Raw genomic sequence first — 7781 nt, 5'->3', positions numbered from 1 at the left:
GAGATCACTGACTTGAGCGTCGGAGGGCCTAGCCAGGGATTCCCACCCCGGTCTTAGGTTACTGACGGTAGTATTGGTTGGTCTCTTGTGCACAGAAAGCCTTGGGAGCTCCGAATCTAGGTGTTCTTCTATTAGATTTCTTCATCGCCATTGGTATCTTGCATCGAGAGGACACTCTTGTGGCTTCATCTTCTTGGATCCGCTTTGGGTTTCTTGGATCGGCGTTCCATAGGTATTATTCTCCATCAGCAATAGGCTTTTTCTCCCGGCTCTCCATTTTGTCCAGCTTCTCAGACAGGATCACTTGTGTTGCCTCAACATCTTCACCACTTGTTTAAACACTTTAATTCCATTATAGTCTTGCATATATTTTTGAGGAATTCTACTTTTTCATGCTATTTTTTTTGTACTTGATTGTTGCTCTATTTTATAGGCGGGATAATAATGAAATCAATTGCATTTTTACTACAAGTTTTTTCCCTCTTAAGTTTACACTGGTTTGTAGTTATATTGTTCTTTGTAAAATAGAAAAATTAAGTATTTTAAAGAATAATTATAATATCAATTTGTTAAGCTAGTTGAAGGCATTCTTAATATTTCTTCATAGCATGCTTCTTTACAAAAATGTTGATTTTATTCAACAAAACAAATTGTCAATTGCCCCTTTTTTTGGTGACCGATTTTATTGTCAAATTGTCGTAAAATTCGTTTTTTAGTTCCATGCATCCCGAATGGGAGCATCGCCCGAAGATGATCCCCGCTCTTGATGTGCTTGGGCTATCTCCGAGAGGGTCTGGAACAAAGCTCAGTGGAAGGGAATCGGCGTGGGCGGCGCTTCGCCCTATGTGTCGGTCGACCTTCTGTTTTGCCCTCATACGGAGAGTTGCTCTGCTCGGTCTTCTTGCCCCACTCACCTATCGGCTGCCGATGTTGCAAGCTGAGACATTAGTCGATTGGCTAATGCTTGTTGTTGTTGTTGCTTGATCATTTTTGCTGCTCGGGCTTACATGAGCATCTCCAGCTCCTCCTGAGTGTGCGTCACGGTGGTTAGTCAACCAGCGTCTTCTATCCTCTCGGCTCGGATGTAGGTGACGCCGCTAAATATGATTCTGCCTGAAAGTTGATGAGATGGATGCTGGGGATGTGACGCTCCTGCTGACCTCCTGTGGACTTCCCTCCCGCCTGCAACACAAGCAGCGTCAGTGCTGAGCCAGGGAAGGGGTCCCCGACGATGATCTTCCAACGCTCAAGTCAGTCTCCGGTGAAGCAAAGAGTGGAGCAATAAGAAAACTATAGCGCAACAGTAGAAATTGCACACAACACATACCACCGTCGATACTTGGACTCCCCTTTATATAGAGCTCCGGAAGCGTGCGTGCACGCTTCCTAAACCGAGCACGCATCTCAAAGTTTTTTCTGAAAAGACGTGTCAATAAAGTGTCCCTAATATAGTACCTTAACGGGTCGAGCATATCTCTGAAGTGATAGTGGAAGCTTCCGCCGTACGATCCTCTGTCTAACCATACCGCCTGTCAGCGACATAAGCTTCCAAAAGGATGTCTAAAGATATCCTCCTGTGTCTGTTGCTTGGCCGAGCGGAATAGTCGCTCGGTAGGAACTCCACTGTCTACATGCTATCTGCTGTCGTGCCAAGCAAGATAACCGCTCGGTCGGAAGTCCATTGCCCGTGTATTGTCTACTGTTGGACCGAGCGGGATAGCCACTCGGTCGAAAATCCTCTGCCCGTGTTTTGTCTACTGTCGGGTCGAGTGGGATAGCCACTCGGCCGGAAACCTCTACCCGTGTACTGTCTGCCATCGGGCCGAGCGAGATAGGCGCTCGGTCGGAAATCCTCTGCCCGTGTATTGTCTGATGTTGGGTCGAGCAGGATAGCCGCTCGGGCGGAAATCCTCTGTCATGATTTGTCATTGGGGCGAACGGGATTACCACTCGGCCGGAAGCTCACTGTGTGCTTGCTGGGTTGATGTTGAGTTTGTTGTTCGATCGAGCGGGGTAGTCACTTTGCTCGGCTTCTGCACGTCGTTCTCCCTTGAGCATCGGATCCTTGACTGCTCCCCGTGTCGAGGGCGACGGTGGATCAGATCCTTTCTCCCGGTCGGGGAATGCTTTGCTCGACCAGTCAATGCCCTATACGCGTTGATCGTCTTGACTTTGACCTCCTTTGACCTCTACCGTGGTAGCAGGATGGGGTCCCTCCTCAACACCGCATCAGAGAAGATTACTTAATTCTTACTCTACGGTAGCTGGGATTGCACCCGAAAATTTGGAGTGCATATCAATCAATACTAACTGTAGAAAAAGGTGATAATCCATACACCGTGTGTCCTTTCCGGACTACCCCATGCTATTTGGAAGGGAGGTAAATCATCAGGATTTCGTCTAGTACAATGATCCTTTACATGGGATCAAGTGACCTGTGATGTATTTCACACATTAAGAATCAATCCTATAATCTATTGCAATAACACCACCTTGAAGTACCACTGAGCCAACCTATGTAGGCACATATCAATCAATACTTGCAATCAATTTTAGTAGTTGATGTTTTAAGAGAAATTCGATACATTAAATGAGGCTTCATGACATAAAATATCTAGTCATGAAAATATCTAAGCTCCAAGCTGAGGGAAAGTCTTAGAGAAATATAACAATATAATTTTATGGTTTGGATAAGTTCGACAACATCTCAATCTAGAAAACAAGCAGGCTCTAGTTCAGAATTTCAGAGCTCAAAGCAGCAGAAATTCAACGCAGGGATCTAGCTCAGTGTGAGTGAGATAGTGCTATAAATCATTGTTGCAGTAAATCATGAATTAAAGCAATCCAGAAGTACAGTAACTTCAGATAGTCTTGAATTTGAACAGAAGCAATTGTCAATGCAATCATAATTGATGACAGGAAAGCATCTAGGGCACAACAATTAATACCAACAGAGTGTTCTAGAATCTAAGCAAATTCCAGGAGCTACAAAGACTAAAAGAGCAATATTCTTGATACACCATTCTTATTACAAGTACAATAACAATGTAAGTGAGGATCAACATTTACTGCGGTATCTCATATAAAGGCTGAACAACCTCAATTACTCATCCATTCCAAGATAAAAAATCATGAACACAAGTCTGCCACAAAGTATGCAAATCCAGTGAGTTTGATTTCTAAAATCTAATACTCTGCTACTAAACCGTATATTGACCATATATTCTGATTTCGAATTTGTACAGCTGCTTCCTGATTTGTAACATTAGACAATCTGGTTGACTTTATATATTTTATTTAAATATTTAATTTGATAAATATATAATTTTTAAAATTAAAAAATATTTTTATGTGATTAATTATTTAATATTTTTAAAAATAATTTAATATATAATTATTATCAAGTTAAAATTTATTTAAAATTATTTATTTAAATTTTCATAATTAAATATCTAATTATAATCATCAATCAATTTATCTTTATTTTGTTTTAAAATCAACAAATTTCTTAATTTTTTTACATGACAATTAATAATAAAGCATATGACCGTTAGCGTGGTATAATGCCGTTGCGTGAGAGGCAGGTCATCGCTTTGCCCCTCCATCTCCCACATCGCCCCTTTCCTCGCCACACGGAGTCGAAGGGGAAAGATGAGGTTGAGTCGGGCTTCTCCTTGCGTCGGGTTTTCTCCTCGGTTTCTACTCCGTCCACCCCGCTTCCTCGCCTCCTCCCCTTCTGCCGGCCCATTTTCCAATTTTCGGGTTTCCTCCCTTCCGCTCGACTCGTTGCGTGAAGAGGAGCTTCAGCGACGCGAGCTGTGATGGGCACCGGGGCCAAGGTATCCAATTCCGCTTCCTGCTCCCTGTTTTTTTTCCGATGTCAGAAATCTTGCTTCGTGTTGTGGGATTTGGGCATTTTTGTTCGATGCCCTAGTATTGTGATTGGCTGCTTATTGTAGTGAATTCTCATAATTTCTTTGTCCGATTTCGTTTTGGTTTTGTTTCCTTTTCTTGGTTTGTACTGGGTAGTAGAGCCATTTGTGCAAACATTCACTTTGTTTTATCGCTTCTTTACCTTTGAAATTCATGTTATTTTCTGCGAGTTTATGTAACGTTTGTTTTATTGCTTCTTTACCTTTGAAATTCATGTTATTTTCTGCGAGTTAATGTAACTCCTGCCACACAAGTTGATGTAATTTTACTAGGTTCCCAACTTATGCTTGTGTTTGTTTCTTTGACTTAGGACGTATGGGTTTGGTTATTGCAGGTATCTTTTGTGCTGTGGTAATTTTTTTCGGATCTATAATGCCTGGATTTCTCTTAACTGCATTTTTACTCACTGCTGCGTTGTTGCTCACATTATGTGGTACAACAAAGACCGGTGAGGAATCCTTCAATCAAGACAGCTGGTCTTATCAATTTTGCTATATGTTTGGTAATGAGAGCAAAGACTGAGTGACAATACATTATGTGAATATTTCTTGTTGAATTTTCCAAATCTAAATATTTGAATTGTATAAAAAAAACCTTTTTAGAGAGCCGTAACTTGGTGATAATCCCTAGTGTGAGTGGGTGGGTTAAGTTATATATACCCAGATGATTCCATTTAAAGTTATTGTGGAAGGCTCTTAATAATGTGTGTTAAATTTACTTTAGTAGAGTTTTTATTTTTTTTAGTTTCTAGATACATTCACAGATAATACCTTTTATAACTTACCACAACATGATGGTGTTAAACTTTGATTACTCAGAACACCAAGATGATCTCTAAGGTATAAGCTGCTCTTGAAGAAAAAGGGAAAAAATTTCCTTTCTCAGTTTGTGATGTTCAGTTGTCAAAAGAAATTTTATTACAGAATGTTAGGTATAATTTAAAGTTCTAGTCTGAATCAACACACATGTGGGTTAGCTTAATAACATTCTTCGACATTTAGTTTCTTGAAAATATTTTTTGTAGTAAGTAATTTGTATGCACACTTAAACATTTTATTTTCCCCTTCCAAGATTTCTTTTCCATTTGATCTTATGACATCCTATTAATTTAATGGAACCGAGAATCTTAGCCTAAGTTGTCTAAGGCAACTTAGGTGCAATTCAGCTCTTTGAGGTTGTTTGTGATAGGTCCATGCTCTGCCTCCATGAATAGTCCCTTTACTTTCATCATATCCGATAATGTTAGTTTGTCATATTAGAAAGGAATTTTAGGATTTCTATATCTTCAAAGAGATAAATATATAAAGCAACAAAATACCATTGTACTTTCTTTCTCTCCACCACGAAAGGAAGGGTGGTAAATGAATCATTCAATGATCTGGTCCAGATAATTCTGTTTCTTTGATAGAAGCCTGAGTTGTATAGCAAGGTATGACTTTTGGATGCATTCCTTTCATTTTTATTTCAATTAGACAAATTGAAACCAACTTCATTTTCCTTGTTCCTTTCCATGGATAGTTGAAGGCCCATATGAGACCTAGTTATGTGCAAGATCTTGGGTTACTTCTTCACTCCTCTCCTTTTTCTTCCTCTTTACTGCTATGGATGCTTGCAATTCTTTGATGTTTTGAGTCTTTACATATTCTTGGTATTGGAATTTCCATGACATGACTCTGTTGAGTAATTTTGATTTTCCAGAGTTACATTTTATTTTATTTGTCAAGAAAATTTCCTTTTTCTACAAAATGTTGCAAGGAAAACAACCTTTGTAGCTTGACTGACATCCAGAGTACTAGGAAGATCTCGGTAATACACAATAAATCAAGGTTATGAGCATGGTCGTTTATCTTCAGCATAATATTGAAGTTTTTCTTTTGCAATAATGTTGTCCAGATATGTTCCTTGCCAACTCTTTTATGTAGGTAAATTTAGATGGCCATTTCAGTTTTTTATAAAAGAATTTCCTTGTCTTCAACTGAGTATCATGCTCCTTATGGACAATTTCCCTTTTAGTCCATCTCTGTTAATTTTTTGTAGGCTATTACTTTCAATTCTCTTTTTATGTTATTAGTTGTGTATCATACACTTTAAAAGTATACACTTTAAAAGTATTTGCTGTTTGTAGTTGGAATTGACTGTACATGATCAATTTTTGGCTACACATTGCAGATGAGTCATTTCGTGCTGCTAATAGTGAACCGAGAGAACTTTATTCCATTTCATTATCCAACCTTCTTGTGATTTTGAGGGTTTGACATGTCAAAAATCTTTTTTTTTTTTTTCTAGATCATGATCTATGTTCATACTTTTCCCTAACTAAATAGGTGCAATAAGTGCTTCAGTATCGTAATACTACTTTTGCCTATTCTTATAGCATTGGAGGATACTTTATGTCCTTCACATTCTCTTGGAAGTTAGTCCTTGGGTCAAGTATAACATATCTTCTAAACTTTGAATTGTTCTTGTACCTACGTATTTAACATCATCCCATTGACACCACTATTGGTTTCATTGTTGCACTCAGCCATCATGTGATTATCTTTTCTAAAAAATAATCTTTATCTTGAAAGTTAATCACATGTAACTAGTAGGTAAAGTTCTTAGTTAATTTTCTTTTAACTCGTCCTCTTTCATGTTTTGCAAGATTTGTCCGAAGCCACTGTAAGTAAAAACATGTAACAATTGTGTTGATGTCTTTACGGTTGTTAAATCTGAGGCCATATATCTTTATGAGCTTACAAGAAATATTTGTCTTTTCCTGCTTTGGGAGCCTAAAATCATTCGTAGTGAGATTGCAGTTTAGATGCACGGAGAAATGGGGTTTTGGAAAATGTTGCAAAGATAATTTAGAACCACTTCAAAATTTTCGTTAGTCACGGAGTTTTTTGTCACTAGAGTTGTTGCAATTGCTGCAATTACAATAGGTACTTTGCAGAAATTCTTTTACTATAAAATGCATAGTTCTAAGTCTAAATAGCATTGTGGAAGCTTTTGTGGGCATCAAATGTTTACTTTTTTTTTTAATTTGAAGTGTTTTGAAGAAATTGGCTTTTTTAAAAGCTAATTATTATTTTTTTCCAGGTCCAAGGAATATTTACAAACTTCTTTGTAGAGTACGAGCATTGTGGTAGTCACTAATGAAGTATTCGATCCATGTTGCGGATATAGTTTTTAAATTTCATTGGATAGAAGTGAATTAATGTGATAACATGAGTTCCACTTTTTGATTATATAATTTTTTCTACTTTATTCTCTTGGGTTGCAATTCGTTATATATATTGATCCCTTATGTGCATAGCATAATTTTATTGAGATATCAAATTGCATGACATTTCTTTGTTTTTCTTAGGTTGGCCAGAATTTTTTGCATGTTCGGGGATGGCTTCATGTATATTCATTCAGTTGTTGTCGTACTCCAATTTAGTATTCATGGTTTCCTTGGTCTACAGAAATATATGCACATCAAGGAGCATAGAGCTGCCATTTTACATCCAGGTTTTTTTTTGCTCTCATTTCTGATTGATTTTATAATAGTTGCTTTGACATTTCTATAGTTGGTTCTTTAGCTTAATTAATTGTGATTTCACCTTCTTTTGGTCTCATATGTTTCTGGTCTTTATTGGTATGAAATATAGAAAGTGAGTTTAGAAATTCAGAATGAGTCCTCTAAGGTTCTTCTTACAATAGTTATTTTCATATGTGCTTTCTATTTGATTATGAGGATCAATCTAACAAGGAACAGGCTTGTGCTAATTTCAATGAAACAATTTTTTATCAGCTATATGATCAGGAATCAATTAAGTTCACTCTTGGCTATTTTGATTAAGCTTTGATCAGAGTCATTTTTT

At 37.7% G+C, this 7781-nt stretch overlaps 1 long non-coding RNA gene across 30 annotated transcripts in view; it reads left to right on the top strand.

Annotated features, from left to right (window-relative positions):
- The first annotated feature begins 3577 nt into the window (after nucleotides 1-3577).
- LOC122056552 overlaps nucleotides 3578-7781 on the top strand; it is a 54035-nt gene continuing 49831 nt past the window's right edge. For 29 of the 30 annotated variants that reach the window (XR_006133249.1, XR_006133243.1, XR_006133232.1 and 26 more), the window contains exons 1-2: nucleotides 3578-3839; nucleotides 7283-7428. This is a non-coding gene — a long non-coding RNA (uncharacterized LOC122056552). Of the gene's footprint in view, nucleotides 3840-4267; nucleotides 4382-7282; nucleotides 7429-7781 lie in introns of all 30 variants that reach the window. The other variant, XR_006133234.1, reaches the window with a different exon arrangement.

This window comes from Zingiber officinale, chromosome 3B (genome assembly GCF_018446385.1).
Source record: "Zingiber officinale cultivar Zhangliang chromosome 3B, Zo_v1.1, whole genome shotgun sequence".
NCBI lineage: Eukaryota > Viridiplantae > Streptophyta > Magnoliopsida > Zingiberales > Zingiberaceae > Zingiber > Zingiber officinale.
The sequence above is the reverse complement of the archived record's forward strand: the minus strand, read 5'-3'. Positions and strand labels throughout refer to the sequence as shown.